The sequence below is a fragment of the Trichechus manatus genome, unplaced genomic scaffold (genome assembly GCF_000243295.1).
Source record: "Trichechus manatus latirostris isolate Lorelei unplaced genomic scaffold, TriManLat1.0 scaffold00070, whole genome shotgun sequence".
In the NCBI taxonomy this organism is placed as follows: Eukaryota; Metazoa; Chordata; class Mammalia; order Sirenia; family Trichechidae; genus Trichechus; species Trichechus manatus.
This window is the reverse complement of record NW_004444006.1, coordinates 8,736,588-8,757,154: the sequence shown is the minus strand read 5'-3', so window position 1 is coordinate 8,757,154 and position 20,567 is coordinate 8,736,588.

Below are 20,567 nucleotides of genomic sequence, written 5' to 3'. Positions count from 1 at the left end.
TGGGAGATGGTCAAACAATGCATATTGAAAGGAAAATCTGGAGCCAGATCATCAAGGGTCTGCCAGGCTAAGGGGAAGCTGGACTGCAGGGGAGTTGGAATGCAAGGCTAAGGAATTTGGACTTGGTGACTGTTGGGAAGTGACATGATGAAAGGCATATTTTAAGAAGATAATTCTGGAAGGCAGAGAGGCCAGAAGAAGAAAGAGGCCAATTAAGAGACTGCTACAATGGTCCTGGCACAAGTTGAGGCCTTAAACTAGGGTGTTGACTATGGGAATGGAAATGATGGGAATGGAAATGAAGGGGCAGAGAATAGATAACACTGGGAACTAGTTCTTCTAGCTCTGGCCTTTATCCTGGATTCATCCTTCACCTTTCTCAACACTCTTCCTTGGCGATCTTAATGGATCTTAAGCCTAAACTCTCTCACTTCAATGTGGATTCATCCCAAATCTGTATCTTGAGATCTGACCTCTCATCTGCCCCTGGGCCCAGATTCTGGCTGCTTTCTAGACATTTCCAAGTAATCATCTTGTCAGCACGTTCAGAACTGCCATCATGATGCCTGTTACCTCAGCCCTAAGCCAGCCTGGTAGAACCATACCTCAGCTACATTATCAGTGTCTGTGGTCTAGCCTAGCAACTGAATGCTCATTTTATACCCTTCTAGGGAAAACGTGATTTCTCAGTTCTAAACCACCAACTTATTATATGTGAACTTAGAGAACTCAACATGTTCATACCTTGGAGATGGCCTTCTTTCATTCACTCACTGTCAAGCCCTCAGCAGTGGCCCTCAAATAAAGGTGGGTCCTCTCATCCCCTGGAAGTACTTGGAAATATGTAGAGGCGTTTTTGGTTGCCACAGTAACTCCGCGGTGCTACTGGCATTTAGTGCCAGGAAGTCAGGAGGTTAAACATCCTGCAATGCACAGGAAAGTGCCACACTGCAAAGAATTGTCTCATTCTAAATGCTAATAGTATTCTCATTGAGAAACACTGCAACTGTAAGCACAGCGAAGGGAGGGACTATGTCTATTTTGTTTTCTACTGTATTCTCAGCATGTAGCAGAGTGCACAGCACGTAGAGGATGTGCAATAAATGTTTGTTAAATTAGAAAATTGACTCAGCTCTTCATTTAACCAACACCTATGGAGCACTACTCTTCGGGATAGAAAGACAAACAATAGAAAGGCAGTGCCTTTGTGCCTTGGCCAACCTTAGCTGGGTAGGGATAAGGCAATCCTCAAATGGAGAGTAAAAGTCAAGAATGGCTCACCTTCCTTAACTACCATGTGGCCCCTTCCTAGCAAGGGGAACTTACTACAAGTTAAATGCTGAATTGAAAATTCATTCATTCAACCAACACTTGAATAGCATTTAAGACTTCTCAAAAACACTTTCCCAGACATTATATTGCTGGAGTTGGGCTGGTAGGAGAGGGTAGGGGGCTGGGTTCGGGCCTGAGAGGTTCCTGCCCAGCTGGGCTGGAGCAAACAGGCCCAATCAGGCATCCCCTGGGACCAGGAGGTTTGGTGTGAATGGAAATATGTGCCACATGGCCTGAATTGCAGGGGCCAGCCTCAGGCTCCCACAGCCAGGAACACTTCCAGATGGATTTATTTATAACTCTCAAACTAGAGGCAGCACTCAGCTTTTTCCTCACTCCCCTCCCCACTCCTGGAGCAAGACTTGGCTGCCTTTTTCCACACCGGAAACCAGCAGGAGACAAGGAATGTACAGCCCTGCTGCAACCACAGCTGGAGCCTGGACTCCTGGTCACTGCCTGTCCATCAGGTGGCAACAGAAGCTCATGGTGTGCCCAACGGAGTCTGGCCAATCTCTGGGCACACATGGACAAGGGAATCAATGGGGACCTCTGTTAATAGAACATGACGCACCAAATGGACTCAGAATCCCATCAACAATTAGGGTCAACCTACCTTCTATCATCTTTTCAGTGGGCTGCTCAGGATGCCCAAAATTCCTGATAGTCCAAGAATAAGCTTAGAGTTATTTACTAAATTTCCATCACAGAATGGGTATTTAATAAACAATTCAGTTTGTATCTAAACAAAGTAACATACAGAGTTATGGACAAATTACCAGAGATCCCCAGGTGCAGCTCCCCTCTGCTTCCAGCATCAACACTTAAGAAAGCTTCTTTATTGAACAAAGGCTTTGGCACTTACCCCACAGACTACCATATCTACATCTCTAGCCCTACTGCATAGGTTCTGTAAGCCTCAGTTTCTTCATCTGTGAAATGGGAGTGATACCATTTTTATGAGGCATCTAACACTGAGCCAGGCATAAGGTGCACACTCAAAGACTGGAACACTTATACACTATTGGTGAGAATGTAAAATGGTACAACCACTTTGGAAAGCGATTTGACCCTTCCTTAAAAAGCTAGAAATAGAAGTACCATACGATCCAGCAATCCCGCTCCTTGGAATATATCCTAGAGAATTAAGAGCTGTCACACGAATAGATATATGCACACCTATGTTCATTGCAGCACTGTTCATGATAGCAAAACGACGGAAACAATCTAGGTGCCAATCAATGGACGAATGGATAAACAAATTATGGTATATTCACACAACAGAATACTACGCAATGATAAAGAACAAAGATGAATCCGTGAAACATCTTATAACATGGAGGAATCTGGAAGGTATTATGCTGAGTGCATTTAGTCAGTCGCAATAGGACAATTATTGTATAAGACCACTATTATAAGACCTCAAGAAAAGGTTTAAATACAGAAGAAAACATTCTTTGATGGTTACCAGGGTGGGGAGGGAGGGAGAAGGGTGAATAACTAGAAAGTAGACAAGAATTATCATAGGTGAAGGGAAGAACAGCACACACTACAGGGGAACTCAGCACAACTGGACTAAACTAAAGCTAAGAAGTTTCCTGAATACAACCAAACACTTCGAGGGACAGAGTAGCAGGGGCAGGGTCTGGGGACCATGGTTTCAGGGGACATCTAGGTCAATTGGCATAACAAAGTTTTTTAGGAAAATGTTCTGCATCTCACTTTGGTGAGTGGCATCTGGGGTCTTAAAAACTAGTGAGTGGCCATCTAAGATGTATCAATTGGTCCCAACCCACCTGGAGTAAAGGAGAATGAAGAACACAATAGACACAAGGAAAGTATTAGCCCAAGAGACAGAAAGGGCCACATAAACCAGAGACTTCATCAGCCTGAGACCAGAAGAACTAGATGGTGCCCGGCTACCACCAAAGACCACCTGACAGGGAACACAACAGAGAGTCCCTGATGGAGCAGGAGAAAAGTGGCGTGCAGAACTCAAATTCTAGTAACAAGACCAGACTTAATGGTTTGATTGAGATTGGAGGGACCCCGGAAGACATGGCCCCCAGACTCTCTGTTAGCCCAAAACTAAAACCATTCCCTAGGCCAACTCTTCAGACAAAGATTAGACTGTACTATGGGACATAAAATGATACTCGTGAAGAGTGTGCTTCTTAGCTCAAGTAGATACATGAGACTAATGGGCAGTTCCCGCCCAGAGGCGAGATGAGAAGGCAGAGAGGATCAGGAGCCGATTGAATGGACACGGGAAATCTGGGGTGGAAAGGAGGAGTGTGCTGTCACAGTACAGGGATAGCAACTAGGGTCACATAACAATCTACGTATAAATTTTTGTATGAGAGACTAACTTGAATTGTAAACTTTCACTTAAAGCACAACAAGAAAAAAAGAAAAAAAAGGTACACACTCAATAAATGTTACATTTATAAAGCTTTATCATCTAGAGGATGATTAATCTTTCAAGAAATTATTCTTTCAATACTTATTGAGCATCTACTATGTACATAGAAGCATGCTACTACTTTGGGGGAAACAAAATAAATTAAAAATAGTTTCTTTCCTTCAAAAGACTGTAATATAGTTGGAAATTCAGGCAATCATGAAATATTACAGAATTTCAGATAACTCAAATGCCTGTAGGAATCAAGGAGGTACTATAAATGAGTGAAAGAGGCTGAAGTAAGACAACAGGGAGTGATGGGGATATGGTGAGCTGGAGAGCACATGCTCTATCTAAAGGGGAAGCTGCCACCTCAGTCCGGCTAACTATGATCCTGTGGGAATATAGATCCAGTATGACCAGATTTTTCTGTTTTCCAAGAGAAGCCAGCAATCCAAATGGTATGGAGAGACTACTGTTTATTACATGTTAGCAAATAATTAGAAACAAAAACAAACCATTATGCAGACCAAGTAAAAAATATCTGTGGGCATTATTTGGCCCACCAGGCACCAGTTTGAGACCTCTCCATAATGGTAGGTGGTAAAGTGTCAAAATAAGTGTTATTGACAATAAGTTCTAGAAGTGCTCAGAGGAGGATGTGAGTTCCTTGGGTATGTATGATCTGGAAAGTTTTCCCCAAGGAGGTAGAATTCAGACTGGGTCCAAAGTATGGGTGTGAATTTGATGGGCAGAAGGGAGGGGCAATGAACTTTCAGCAAGTAGCAAAGAGATTTTTGGCCAGGGTAGAAGGTAGAAACCAGATCATTGTAGTCAAGATTCAGAGGCAGTGAAGAAGTGTCTGGCTGTTATGAAGTTTCCTTGGGGACAACTTCTGGCCATTGGGTTGGTCTCAGTGGAGGAGCTTTATCATGACCAGAATCAGGGAGCTCAGCATGAGGAAACAAAGAATATTTGGAAACAAGACCAGCTCTACTACTTAGAGAGTCTAATTCTGAAAAGCCAGCCAGAGAGGATTATTAAACACAGACAGATAAATGTTCATCAGCAGAAGTGAGGAAGGGGCATTTTAGTTACGTTCAGGGACTTTTCTAGATGTATAAATTTGTGAGAAGATCAAACAAATAATGCATGATCCTGGCTGGTGACTAGAAATGTGTCCACAAGGTGGGAATGGGTAAGCCACAGTATAATGAAATCCACCATATTGGAAAGGAGGGCTCTGGTACCATACAAGCATTAGGGAAAGGAAGACATGAACAAGAGCTTTAAAATAAATAAACACCAATTCACAAAAATCTTGGAAATAATTTTTAAAAGACATTAGTAAGTGCATAGGTAAAATATATGTCAAAGATTAAAAGCCCCAGAAATTAGAAACCATTCCTCCATAGGGCTCTCTGGCAGGCTAGGAGAGCTACCGAAGGAAAGAAGGCCTTCGTATCAGGCTTTGAACCAGTTCTGCCTGGTTAAGTCCTGGCCAAGGAAGCGAACCGGAACAGAACTGAATTTTTAAAATTTGGGTAAACCTGCTTCATATTTGAAAACAGAGAACACAGGGCAGTGTGGCATGCAGGTGTTAGGGAGAAATATGCAGACCATGCAAGGAATTATCTAACCACTTTATATAGAAAAAGCACAGTTGTGGTAGATAGAGTAACAGCCCCCCAAAGACATCCATGTCTTCATCCTCAGAAGCTGTGAATATGTTTTGTTACAAGGCAAAGGGGGATAAGGTTTGCAGACGAAATTAAGTTTGCTAATCATCTGACCTTGAAATGGGGATATTTTCCTGGATTATCCAGTTGGGCCCAAGGTAATCACAAGAGTCCCTATAAGTGAAAGAGGGAGTCAAGAGAGTCAGAGAAAGAGATGTGAGAAGATGGAGGCAGAATCAGAGTGAGGAGATGTCAGAAAGACTGGCCCAGCCATTGCTGGCTTTGAAAATGGAAAGGGGCCCAGTCAAAGAATGCAGGTGGCCTCTAGAAGCTGGAAAGGGCAAAGAAATGGATTCTCGCCTGGAGTCTCCAGGAAGGAACGCAGCCCTGCCGACACTTTGATTTTAGCCCAGCGGCACCCACGTCAGACTTCTGATCTCCAGAACTGTAAGCTTTAACTGTGTAGCTTTAAGCCACTAAATTCATGGCAATTTGTTATAACAGCAAAAGGGAACTAATACAGCTAGCTTTGGAGCCAGCCAGATCTAGAGTTTAATCCTGGCTCCACTATATGCCTTTTACTTGGCCTTACTCTAGTCACTTAACCTGGCTGAGCCTCAATTTCCTCATCTGTAAAATAAAGATGATCATAGCCATACTGCACAGAGTTGAGGTGAAGAGCAAATGAGATGATGGCACAGAGAAGGTGCTCGGCAATGTTCTTTTCTTTCTTGCAATTCATTTGAAGAAATAGTAATTGATACTTGAGGCCAGTGGTGTTCTAGTAAATATTTAACAACTGGCTCTCCAAAAAAATAAAAAATAAAAATGCATAAGCATAAGTTTATTATAAATTTACTTATATAAAGAATGTGTAGTATACAATGTACCAATAATAATAAAATACATAATACTCTTTATTGTAAATTCCGTATAGCCAATTGATTCTCACAGAATTCTTTCATTGATTTTAGCTGAACTCTTGTAGCTATAGACTACCTATGGTTGCAAAAGAAGAATGAGTGTAGTTTCCACATGAATGGCGGTTGATCTTTTTGTTTACGTAAATAAGTAAGGAGAAAGCGAAACAATGTAGACTATCCCTCATTTCCAATTTGTCTGATGTTTTCTTGTATGATTTAATTTTTAACGATGGCTATGTTTAACAACTGGCTTGCAAATTTCCTAAATATTTAAAGATTGGCTCTCACTAGCCAGTATAAGCCAGCTCCAGCACACCACTACATAAGATGCAGAAATTGTCAATTTATTCATGTGTTCATTCATTCCACAAATATTTATTGAGCGCCCTCTAGGGGCTAGTGCTGGGGAGATAGAAATGACCAAAACACAGTCCTTGCCACTGAGAAAATCACAGGTTAGCAGAGGGGACAGAGCAATAGCAGACAATACCCATAGAGAGATCAGGGATATGAAAAGGGGTATAGAATGTGTTGGAGCACTCAGAGGTGGGAGGGACCAATTGTGCCTGGGTAGGTCAAGGAAGGCTTCACAGAGGAATGTGAAGGATGAGCAAGAGTTCTCCAGGTAGGACAGAAAGTTGAGGGCGGCTTCTCATGGAAAACAATATGAGAGTTGAGTCTTGATGTACCAGTGGAAATTAGCCAGTCAGTTGAGGAAGTAAAAGGAACAACAGGCACTCATTTATTCTTTCATTCGATAAGCATTTATTAGGTTTCAATTGTGCGGTGGGCTCAGGGGATGCCCAAACATGTAATGAATGAATAAGGGTACTTAAGTGTGACAAGAGCTGTGATATATCAGGATGGTGCCTGGGCTGTCTTGAAGGATGAGGCAGTGTTTACACGTGTGAAGGTGGGGTCATGAGTGAGCAGGGGGCATGAGCGCACTAAGTGTGGAAGGCAGTGGAGAGGACCCCACAGCCAGACACCTTTTCACTGAGAGTGCAGAAGGATTTCGGTGTTAAGCTGGAGGGCCGCTAACCAACATACATCTTAGCGCAACTAACAGCTTTTGCCAGAAGACAGCTGATACGGGAACCTGCCTGTGCAGGTGCTGTATGTTCACAGCCTCCTCCTCTCCAACACCTCATCCCTAGTGACTCCCATCTGTAGACCCCTGGGAGCTACACTTAGCAACTGACCACTTCCTTGGGCAAAAGGCATATACATGCTCCCAGCAGGAGGTAGTGTTAACATTGTATCAAGGACCCACTCCCAACAGGAGCCCTTGACCCCCTAGAACAGCTCCAATGTTACCTCTTCAGAGGCCTTCTCTGACCACCTAATCTAAAGTAGCTCCCCCACACCTCAGCCACTCTGTATCTCATCATACTGTTTTATTTTCTTCATAGCACTTTTTACTATCTGAAATTACCTCGATTATTTGTTTATTATTTGTTTTTGATTGATTATTTGTTTTTGTCTGTCTCCTTCCACTAGAATTTCAGCTTCATAAAGGTAGAATCCCTGTCTGTCTTTTCATCAATATACTTCCAGCTCTCAACTCAGGGCCTGGCCCATAGGAGTACTTGTGAATAGAGGAGTGACTGAATGAATGCATGGATGGATGATATTACTCAGATTTGATGGCTGCATTCCTAACCCTCTGCAGCCCAAACTGTCTCCCTCAGTCTTATACCTGATGCCTATTCCTTCATGCCTTGACTCAGAACTTGAACCTTACGTGGGGGAACAACGCTGACATGCACAAATTCAGAGTGCTCCTCTTGGAACTGTTGTGAGAATTCAAAAGATAACTACAACAGCTAAGATTTGTTATACTACTAAGTACCAGTTCCCATCCTAAGCATTTTTTATATATCCAGTAAATATTTACTGAGTTTCTGCTATGTGCCAGGCACTGTTTAAACACTGGGGATATAGCAGTGAACAAGAGAGACAAAAATCCCTGCTTTTAGGAAGTGTAAATATTAGCTCATTTAATCTGAAAACAACCTTAAGGTGTAGATCCTGTGATTATTCCCATATTAAATATGGGGAAACTGAAGCGCAGAGTCTAAGTAACTTGCCCAAGATCACGCAGCTATGGAACGGCAGAGCCCCTGAGTCTGTGTTCTTAACCACTATGATACCCTGCCTCCTGAAGAGCTAATATACAAGGAAATGCTTGCCAAACATTCAATGACTGACAAATTTGAATTCTTACTATTTTTGGTGGGAGCATGGTGTGTTGTGGGGACAGAAAGGAGACTGAGCCAGGGAGTTCAGAGGATGCATGAAGGGCAGTGGTCCCGGAGGTGGCTTCTGGCATATCTTTGGGCAGGAAAACACTAGCTGTGCTGTCTTCTGGGGTCCCACTGCCAGACTTAGCAGGCTTATGTGGAGTAAGGTTGCATTAAGGCTGCTTCAAGGCCTCCCCACTGGCATGTTCTTAGCTCTTTGTCTTGTTTTTCTTTATTAGAGTCCTGTACTGGTGCCTCTTCCACCAAGTTGTTGCCCTTACGGTGGTCCTACCCTGCCCCCCCCGCCCCGTTACTATAGTCCTCATATTCAGTTGCCCAGCCCAGCCCTTAGAGGACAAAGGAAAATTTGGGGAACTCCCACTAGGCTTTTCTGGTTTTCTGTTTCCACTGGAACAAAGAACAGCTCACAAAGTGCACTCTGATCCTTGGAATGAGAAAGGAAAATAGTTTATCACACGGAGTAACCCGCACATACCGCCCTCATCCCTCACAGTCACAGCCTCTCAGAACAGCCAGCATTCCTGGTAGGGCGAGGCAGGGAAGGCACCTCCCTTCTGCTCATCCCTCAGGAAGCCAGTGGGATAGTGATGACTTCCATCTGGGCTGTACTGTTTTCCACTCCTTGGGCTCCACCTGTGGTCTAGATGGAGCTGAAGGAAGAAAGAAGCATCCTCCCTTCTGCCTCTCCCACAGCTCCAATCAAGAATGAGCCTCTTCACCCTTAGCCAGCAGATTTCCAAGTGCTCCCTGTAGAAGGAGGAAAAGGTTGTGTGGGACCTTGGCAAATTTCTTAACCTAAGACTCAGTGTTCTCCTCTGAAAAATGGGCCTAATAATGCCCACCTCATATGGCTATTGTGAGGATTAACATTTAAAACGACAAAAGCTTGATAAGCACTCGGCCCCATCTAGACTAGGTATAAGAGTTTGGTCTGTGAGAGTAGATGGGTTGCCCTAGAGATGGGCCCACCTGAGTGACTGGTGTGGTAGAAGTTTTTGTTCCGCAAAGTGGGGTGAGACATCATCCCACCACTTGTCTGTCTTGGTTGGCTTGTCTTAACCTCACGTTACTCAAAAGATAGAGAACAGCAGCCCCAGAATCCCCTCAGTGGCTCCCACCTCAGCAAGTAACTGCATTTTAGGAAAAAGTCTCGCTGTGTAGTGATGACAGGGCCCTTGGATGAATATGAATGTCAGGTATGGGTCTGTAACCAAGGACTCAGCCTGATCGCCTAGATTCACTATGTAGAGAAGGGACACTGGAGTAGCTGAGTGTTCCAGAAATGGTACATCTCAGTGCATGAACTTCCATGGCTTCCTGCAGGAATATTGCAGGCCAACTACAGAAAGCATGGAAGGCTTCAGACATTGAGTGCTGCCAGAGACATAGACCCAGCTGGCTACGTGGAAATTAAGGTGAAATCCATTCACTCCCTTCCCATCTAACTGACCCTGGGGGTCTCTGGTCTCGTCTGTCATGCTTGCTCAACGTCGCTGCCAGTACATCGTGGTTTCAACCTGTGTGGAACAATTCCTCACACTACAGCTATCACTAGGTCCCCCAATCATGTCACAAATGTGTAGATAACACACAGCACACCTATACCATATTTTCACACAAATAATACACATCTTCTACGTTTGTTTGCCAACTTTGCCCTCCCCCCATGAGGTATTTTCATAAGTGGGCTATATTAATTTTTTTCCAGCAACACCTAAAAAAAAATTGGTATAGTGGTGCTTATGAAAATACCTCTCGGGGGGAGGGGTGGTTGGCAAACAAAAGTAGAAGGTGCAGGTTATTTGTGTAAAAATACAGTAGTCACACCACCTACCATGTCATGTTCCCCCTGTGTTCACAGTCGTCAATCCTGGCCCCAGCCAAGCCCTGCCCAGCCAGCCGCCATCACCCTTCAGTGGCTCCACTGTCATATAATGTTATAATCAGCTGTACCCACTTCCCCTTGCAGACTCAACAGTCTTAAGTGTCTCACCCTATGCCTTGCTGACATGAACTGCTTGGTTGCAGTTACGAAAAGGAACCAACAACAGAAAGAAATCTAAAACTGATTCTCTAGGTCTTTGAAATGTGTCCCATAAAGTTTCCACGGAAAGTTTACCTTCTCCTCCTATTTGACTTTGACAAGCAGTACTAGAGATTTACCTCCTTGAGTTCATAAGCAGCTGAGTAGCAAAGAGTGGAAACAGGGAAGCAAAAATACACAGAGTGAATAGCTTTCACCCCAGGAAGCTCCCTAGGGTTGTTCTGGACACATTAAATAGTTTAGACAGAAATATTTTTTCTTCTCCCCTTTAGCCTCCCTCACCTCCCAAGCCCCATCCCAGATGCCTGCAACTGCTATAGATAGGGTGGGTTTGTCACCATGTGTCCCCTCACTAAAACACCCCTCTATGTCCTTCACATTGAGTTTGGGGGCAGCCAAGCTATATGTACATCCAATGACTGCAACCCTTTGACACCATGAGCCATCAGCAGTTCTACTTTACTCAGTCACTGTACCCAGTGATGAACACATACACCCACACCACCCTTCTGCCCAGCTCTCAGTACCTTTCACCCAGATGCTGTCCAAATATATGGGGCTCAACTGCTGTCCGGGCTGGGAAAGTGCTTTCCAGCAGCTGCTGTATTTGTCTAGCATCTCCCAGTGATTCGTGCCTTGCCAGCCTGTGGTTAGGGAGATTTGCAGCTCATGTGACCATTGGGACTGGCTAGTACACAGAAGCCTAGTGGTGAGAATGACTTTCCCTGCCCACCCTGTGCTTCTCTATGGAGTTTAGTTGCACACTGGGCCACTGAAAGCAAGGCAGAGACAGAGCGACAGCAAGAAAGAGAGAGTAATGCTTTCTAGCACACACTCTTTATTCAGTAGTTTGTCCTGGAAAGGACCCTGCCAGGCAACTTGGGCTAAATTCATACTTTGTGCCTTCAACCAATGCCCTCTGTGTATGCCCAGCTGACTGCCAGTGGGCATGCTGTGCTTGGTCCTTTAGAGACTATAAACGGGCACCATTTGTGCTGCAATATGTAAAGACAATCACTTCCAATGGAATAACATCTCCCTCTGCAGCTGACTGCCAGAGTCAGAAGTACTAAGGACACACATCACTGTTCTTTGGCAGCATGTTTTGGGAGAGTTAAGCCAGTCAGGCCGGTTGTTGTATATTAGATGACACTGAAAATCACTTAAGCAAAGCACTTGCAAGTTTAATTTCAAAGCAGGTCAAGCAGATAATCTGTCATGCCAGAGTTGAAAGGTGCTTAAATACTACAGAATCCAAAGGTCACAAATGCAAATGCCTTTAGGCACAGGCAGCTAATGGAAATGAGGGAGGTGAGGAGGTGTAAGAAAATGGGGAAAGGGATGGGGAACTAAGTCATGCATGCCTTACATAAAGGCATTTAAAATCATTTTAATGTGCCAACCAACAAAACATGCCTGCAGGCCTTTAGAGTCTAAAAGCTGTAAGTTTTCAACCCCTGTTGGAGACACAGAGCTCAGAAAGGGGTAAAGACCTATCCAAGGTCATCCAACTGTCAATGACAGAGGTACCCCTGCACAATTATTTGGCAAAATGAGTCTTATGGTACCTTCATAATGCTCGTGCCTTCATTCCTTCAGCAAACAAGTCCTGACCCCTGCAGTGTCCTAGGCACTCTCCTGTGCTGTCAGGGCCCATGAGTGAACCAGACATGTTTTCTATCTTCAAGAAGTGCTTACTCCACTAGGGAAGCAGCCAAAGCTGAGCCTGGGAATTTAGGCTGACAGTAGATAGGGCAGAGCCTTGAACACCAAACTAAGGCATTCAGGTTTTATGCTCTAAGCAGCAGAGGAGCCTTAGAAAATTCTGAGCAGAACTCAGAAAGTTGTTTTGTAGGAAGATTCACCCAGCAGCGGTGACAAGTTGGATTGGGGCCAGGCTACTAGTAGGATAGGAGGTGTAATTGGAGGCACAGAGAGCAGGTGAAGAAACCAACAGTCTAAGTCTGAGGTAATGAGGTCAAGAGTCACTAAGAAGAGAGAGAAAAGGAAGAGTGTGTAAGACACTGAAAATAAATGGGATGGGGCTTCAAGGTGTGTGTGTGTGTGTGTGTCAGGAGATGGATGAAGATAAGTGTGTCAGCAGATGCCTGGGTTGAAGGAGATGGGTTGGTAGGAGGTAAGAAGAGGGAAGAATCAAGATGACTCTAAGGTGCTAACAGAAAGGGAGAACCCAGAAGAGGCTGAGTTAGGGTAAAAGTGCAAGTATCTCCAGAGACCTGAGTGGGTGGAGATGTTCACATATGACAGCAGCCTGAAGACCAATAGAAAGAATCTGGTATTGTCTGTTTTATGTAACTGTAGCCTCTCCTTCCTCAGCATGGAAAATTGAGCCTGGGCCTTGTGACTTCTTGACTCTTCCACATGCCTGGAAGTGACCCCTGGGGAAATCCCATTCGGTGCCTCGGTTGAAATGGTCCAACAATTTGACAAATACTAATCAAATAAATAACTAAAATGCGTTCTCCACCCCCAACCTCTTTCTGTCCCCCACTCCTAAACAGCTCTGTGGGAAAGTCAATTTGGGAATTTCCCACATGTGTCTCTGACCACAACACCAGGGCAATGATCTGAGTCAGCTACAACCTTCAAAATTCTTTATTTGTTTCTCATATCAAAGGCAGCATCTTGACTGGGAAAGCAACGATGATGCAGTGAAATGATTCCCAGTGTTACGTCAGGGGCCACCTGGGAGCTCTGTGCTGGCTTCCAAATGCCTGGGCCACCAGGTGAAGAGAGGCCTGCCTGTCATGCGACAAAGCCATCAAACTCATCCAGATGATCCACTTCCCACCCACGCCACAGGGATGATCCATTTGCCCTCAGTTCCCTATCAAATTGCCTTTTGTTTTTCCTTCTGGGAAGAGAGTGAAGCAACAGTGAATGAGCCAGACCACTGTGAGGTTCCAAAAAAATAGATGAAGACTTCCAGTCCAAGCCTTGGCCAAGGAAAGGGGGTTTGAAAAGCTGCAGACGCAACTTAAGCTGAAGGATGCATGGGGCCCTGGGAAAAAACTAGGGGCTTTGGAGTCTAATTTTGGTTCAAATCTCAGCTCAACCCCTTACCAGATACGTGATCTGCTCAGTTTTCCCATGTTTAAAATTTCAATTATGATATTTCCTTCTCAGGGTTACTCTGAGGTTTAAATATGATGGTGCATGCACAGTTACTGGCACAAAACAAATGTTCAATAAAAGTTAATTTCATCTCTCACATCTTCTGCTTTTTTTAAAATTGTACTTTAGATGAAGGTTTACAGAGCAAATTAGTTTCTCATTAAACAATTAATACTCATACTGTTTTGTGACATTGGTTGCCAACCCCACACGTGTAACATGTCAACACTCTCCCCTTCTCGACCTTGGGTTCCACATTACCAGCTTTCCTGTCCCCTCCTGCCTTCTCATCCTTGCCCCTGGACTGTTGTGCCCATTTAGTCTCATTTTACTTTATGGGCCTGTTTAATCTTTGGCTGAAGGGTGAACCTCAGGAGTGACTTCAGTACTGCGGTAAAAGAGTGTCTGGGGGCCATACTCTTGGAGTTTCTCCAGTCTCTGTCAGACCAGTAAGTATGGTCTTTTTTTATGGGTTAGAATTTTGTTCTATGTTTTTCTCCAGCTCTGTCTGGGACCCTCTATTGTGATCCCTGTCAGAGCAGTCAGTGGTGGTAGCCAGGCACCATCTAGTTGTGCTGGACTCAGTCTGGTGGAGGCAGTGGTGGTTGTGGTCCATTAGTCCTTTGGACTAGTCTTTCCCTTGTGTCTCTGGTTTTCTTCATTCCCCCTTGCTCCAGTCAGGGTGGGACCAGTGGAGTATCTTAGATGGCCGCTCTAAAGCTTTTAAGACCCCAGACACTACTCACCAAAGTAGGATGTAAAACATTTTCTTTATAAACTGTATTATGCCAATTGAGCTAGATGTCCCCCAAGACCATGGTCCCTAGCTCTCAGCCCAATAATTCAGTCCCTCAGGGATTTTGGATGTGTCTATGAAGCTTCCATGACCTTGTCTTGTGTACTGTCTTACCCTTTCATCTTCTCCTTTATAAAACAAGGTATTTTTCAATAAATACTCGTGTTGTATCAGAACACCACCTGGTGAGAGGGGTGGGATGAGGAGGAGAGCTGACGGGAAGGTAGGGGTGCCAATATCTAATCTTAGCAACTGGCAGTTCAAAAGATGCAGTCTATAATTGATGAAACAAAACAAATTACATGAATTACAGCAGTAACCAATAAATTTTTTTTTAAATTGGTGACATAGCTGTATAACGGTGATAAATCCTCAGCTAGCTTAGCAGAAAGTCAACAAATAATTTCCAAAACTTGATAAATCCAGGAATAGAAACACAAGTGCTTCCTTTAGAGAAATTAGGGTAAATACTAGAAGGAAAAAAATAAAATTGGTTGCGTCCCAGAAAGGGGACTGCTAGTTGAGGGTTCCCGCAGGGTATTGTTGTTTGGGTTATTTTTCTTTTTGTTGTTGAATTGTAAGAATTCTTTATATATTCTAAATAGTCCCTTGTCAGATATATGATTTGCATACATCTCCTCCCATTCTGTGGTTGCCTTTTCATTTTCTTAATAGTGTCTTCTGATGCACTAAAGTTTTAATTTTGATAAAATCCAATTAATCAGTTTATTCTTTTATGGATCATGCGTTTGGTGTCGGGTCTAAGAAACCCTTGCCTTATCCTAGGTCATGAAGATTTACCCGTATGTTTTCTTCTAAGAGTTTTATAGTTATAACTCTTAGATTTAGGTATTTGATCCATTTTCAGTTAACTTCTATATATGGGGTGAAGTAGGGGTCCAACTTCATTCTTTTGCAGGTGGATTCTCCTTTTTTATTTCCAGGAGCAATACCCTACTTAAGAACCCAGTCTAGGCTGAATTGTGACTCATAATAATTACAGATATCATTGATTAGGTCTCTATTAGTCACTCAGATATACTGCTTCTTATTTTTACAGCAGCTCTATTTAGGGCAGAGCTTTGTACTATACTCATTTTACAAATGATCAAAGTCAGGCAGATTCGCACAATTGGAAAGAGGCAGAGCCACCAGGTCCATCTGTCTCCAAAGCCCAGATTCACAGTGCTGCACCAGGCTGCAGAAGTAGGTGTCATTTCTGCTCATTGCCCCCTTCCTCTTCTGTTGTCTTGTCCCACCCCCACACACTGTCTGGCATGTAATAAGCACTTGAGACACGTTGGCTGAATGACTAGATAAGCACAGGCTGCTGTTGGCAACAGCTGACATTGTCCGACAGGGTGTGATTACCCAGGGTAGGGTAAAATATGCCAAGGCCAGGGAAAACCTAACAGAAATATGAGCAGTAACCTCGACACTGAATAACCCCAACAGCTTCTGGTCTGATGTAGAGGTCCTGTTCCACTACTCCACGGCTGAGTAACGTGTGTAGCTTGGAAACCTCTTCTAGCCCCGCGCAGATAGAGTTTCAGGACCTATGGTGGATTGCTGGGCCTGGCAATATGTGGGAGTTTACCTGAGAAGCTGGTCTTGGTACTAAATGAAGACCCCATGGCAGGGGTTGGATCTAAACTGCCCAAGGGCAGGGCCTTGCAAGGCCAAGGGAAAGATCTGACACCTGTTCAAGATTCCCTTGTAAAGGAGAGCACTCTAATCAGGGGCTGACTATGCACAAACACTTGAGAATTGGCTAGTAAAAGAAAATCTAAAATTAAAGTTTAAGAGATATCTAATGATTTCTTAGTTTATTTTCTAATAGTAATAATAACAGCCACTTAAATTAGGATTTCTTATGTGTCACATTGGTCTAGACACTTTACATGTATTAACTCTTGTAATCCTCATAACAACCCCTGATGTAGGTACAATTATTATCTCTATTCTACACATGAGAAAATTGAGGCAATGAGAGGTTAGGTAACTTGCCCATGGTCAAGCAGAGAGTAAGTGACAAAGCTGGAATCTGAACCCAGGCCACCTGGCTCCAGAATCTGTGTGCACCTATACTATTAGGCTGTACAAAAACAAGTAGTATGTAAATGAGGGAGGTAGGAGAAAGGAGGGTAGTCAACTTCTTCCGGAAAGTTATATTAAGATTTCGGAAACTTTAATCATCCTCCTCATGAGGTGCCTGGAGCACTTTGAAAAGTTTTCAAGTATCTATAAATAAAAGGCTATGCCATGATTAGAACTGTGGTTTTAGTTATTGGAACAGGTTAAGAAAGAAAGATCAGTTAACCTAAAAGCTTCTAATGACACCTAGTATGGGCACACATACTCTAGAAGGCCAAATACCAGCTAATGTTAATAAAAGAAGTTACTGTGAGCAAGACATTGTGCTAAGAGCTTTCATGCACTATTAAACCATCACAACAACCCCTTGAGGTACTGTTATTATCCTCCATTTTATAGATAAGAAAGCAAGGCATAACTTTTCAAAGATTACACAGATTGTAAGCGGCAATACTGAGATTTGAACCTGGACAGTTGTCTCTTGTTCTGGGACACCTAACAGCTATGCTAAACTGATCTTGTCAAAGACTATAAGGGAGGGCTTAACCACATCTGCAAAAGGAGCCAGATGATAACATTATCCCATTGTCCTCAAGCAACAGGCCAATTCTTTTCTTTTTTTTAATAATTTATTGTATTTTTGTTGTTGTTGAGAATATACACAGCAGAACATACACCAATTCAACCATTTCTGCATGTACAATTCAGTGACATTGATTACATTCTTTGAGCTGTGCAAGCATTCTCACCCTCCTTTTCTGAGTTATTCCTCCCCCATTAACATAAACTTACAGCCCCCTAAGGTTTCTATTTAATCTTTTGATTTGCTATTGTCAATTTGATCCCATATAGATAGATCTTAAAAGAGCACAATGCTCAAAGCAGACATTTGCTAGTTAAGCTAAATTATTGTTTGGTTTTAAGAAGACTTCAGGGGATATTTTTGGTTTAAGGTTTAAAAATTATCTCAGCGCAATAGTTTCAGGGGTTCATCCAGCCTCCGTATCTCCAGAATGTTTGGATTCCATGAAAATTTGACATTCTGTTCTGCATTTTCCCCATTTTGATCAGGATTCTTCTGTGGAATCTTTCTTTGATCAAATGTTCAGTAGTGGTAGCCAGGCATCATCCAGTTCTTCTGGTCTCATGGCAAAGGAGGGAGTTGTTCTTGGAGGCAATTAGCCACATATTCCATTTCCTCCTCTTATTCCTGACTCTCCTTCTTCCTCTGTTGATCCAGGTCTTTTCTTGTTTTGTAACTTGTTTTAAATCTAGTTTTAAAAGCCCCTTGCGTTGACTTCATCAGTTTCACAAGCCCCAGCATATCCTGGCCTTAAGCCACCCTGATATCATTATCACACAGTTGCACCATTCTTTTCAATTGGCTTATCATACAGAGAAAAAATCTCTGATTTTCCAGTAGGAGAAGTTAATCTTGTCTTCCTGGCCCTGTGTGTGTCTCCCTCTCTGTGGTATAGTGGAAAGACAACAGACTTTAGGGTCGACAGATCTGGACTCAAATCCTCTTCCCCCACTTCCAGGCTATGAAGTTGTCTTAATTATCTAGTGCTGCTGTAACAGAAATATCACAAGTGGATGGCTTCAACAAACAGAAATTTATTCTCTCACAGTTTAGTGAGCTAAAAGTCCAAATTCAGGGTGCCCACTCAAGGGGAAGGCTTTCTCTCTCTGTCAGCTCTGGGGGAAGGTCCTGGTCTCCTTTCAACATCTGTGGGCTTGACATTCCTTGGAGATCTCCATGTGTCTTGGCATCAATTTTCCCCTGGGTCTAGGAGGTTCTCAGCGCAGGGACTCCAAGTCCAAAGGACATGCTCCGCTCCCGGCTCTTCTTTCTTGGTGGTAGTGAGATGCCCTCTCTCTGCTTGATTTTCTCTCCTTTTATCTCTTGTAAGATAAAAGATGATGCAGGCCACACCCTAGGGAAACTCCCTTTATATCTGATCAGGGCTGTGACCTGAGTAAAGGTGTTTCATTTTACCCTAATCCTGCTTCATTAACATAACAAACATAACCTAATCCTCTTTAACATGACCTAATTCTGCCTCATTAACATAACAGACAGCTCACTCCCAAATGGGACCATAACCACAGGCATAGAGGCTAGGATTTATAACACATCACAAAATGGAAGATAATCAGATTGCAAAATAGAGGGCAACCACACAATACTGGGGATCATGGCCTAGCCAAGTTGACACATATTTTGGGGGAACACAATTCAATGCAAGACGGAGGCCTTGGGCAAGTCACTATGCCTCAGTTTGCTCATCTGTAAAATGAGGATAATCATAGCACCAGCTTCACAGGTTGTTGGGAGGATAAAAATGATGATACGATGAGAACCTTTCTCTCCTCCCTGTAACCCACCTTCCTGGTCCTCCAATGTCATGCACATACTGAATTCTGTGCTGTGCCAGGTACTTCAGGGTAGAAAGCAAAATGAATAAGACTGGAAAACATGTTTGGGGAATGAAAAGAAGTCTAATGTGGCTGAAGCATGGCATAAGAGAAGGAGGTAAAGGGAGCTGTGGCCAGAACAAGAGGGTCTTGAATGCCTAGACGAAGGGCCTAAACTATATTTGAGAGGCAATAGGGAGCCTTTGAAGGTAGCACAAGGGAATGACACAATCGTAATTCACATTTATTGAGTATTTATTACAGGTTAGGCACAGTTCCTTACTGGATCTTCACCACAGGCCAATGAGGAAGGCACTACTATTTTTTTTTTATTTTGCAGATGGGGAAACAGAGACTCAGAAAGATGAATTCACTTGTCCAAGATCACACATCTTATAACTGGACGACCTGGGACTACGTCTATGCAGCTGGACCTCAGAGCCAACTCCCTTAACTACAAGGCTCTGTTATTTTTAAGCAACTAAACAAGCATGGTTGTGCATAGTAGACCGGAGGAGAGGAGCATAAAACAGAAAGATGAGTTAGGAGACCAATACAATCATTCAGGTGATGAGGCTTAAAGGTAGTGATCTTACAGGGACCAGTGAAATGGGTGCAGGAGGTACAGATCCTGAGCAGGCAGCCTTCCCAGAACTGGGCAACTGAGCTAATTAGGACATAGGGGAGTTGCATCTAGCCCAGAGATGTGGAGTGTTTTGTTTGCTTGCCCACTGTAATCTTTAATGAAAAGAATAGTTGACATTTTTAAAAAAGGGAGAGTTTACATTAATATCTGAGCAGCTGTCTTCTCTTGAAAAAGCAGAAGGTCTGGTAGCACTGGGCCCACACTCCCACAGGGCACCAGTGGGCTAGAGTCCAGCAGCAGTTCCCTCTTGAGACAGAGGGGCATACCCTAGCCTTCTGGGGCCTGCTTCTCTCCTTCACCTTGGCTGGAAAACAGGGCCTCCTGAGCTCTGCATTTTATCAGGCTGCAAACCCAAATGCTGAGAGGAATAGTGATGTCAGTAACCTGGGAAAGGAATTTGGCAGGGAGGAGCTAATTTGGGAGAGAACAAAAGTGCTGTCTCTGTAAGTAAATAAATAAAGTTCAAGGCCAAGAGAAGGAGAAGAGAAAGAGAAAGGAGCTAGGGCAGGGGGTGGGGAGTGGGCCTTGAGATGGCAATTGGCATGACAAGAAGGGGCAAAGGACAAGGGGATGAGGGCATCATGGGGTCCAGGCCTTTTAAAGAAGCAATTGAAGGCATTTACTGAGAGAGGGAGAAAGAAAGAGAGAGATTGATTGGTTGGGGTGGGAACGGGGGAGGTATTCCCCATTTCGAAGGTTCTGGCAAAGGCAAAGGGACCACACTGTGGATGTGCTGGGAAGCTGTGGGAGGAGAAAGGTGGTGCTCAGAGCTGAGAATTAAAGAACCAGATAAAATGTGTCCATGAGTGATGAGGAGAGTAAAGCAGAAGAGTTCAGA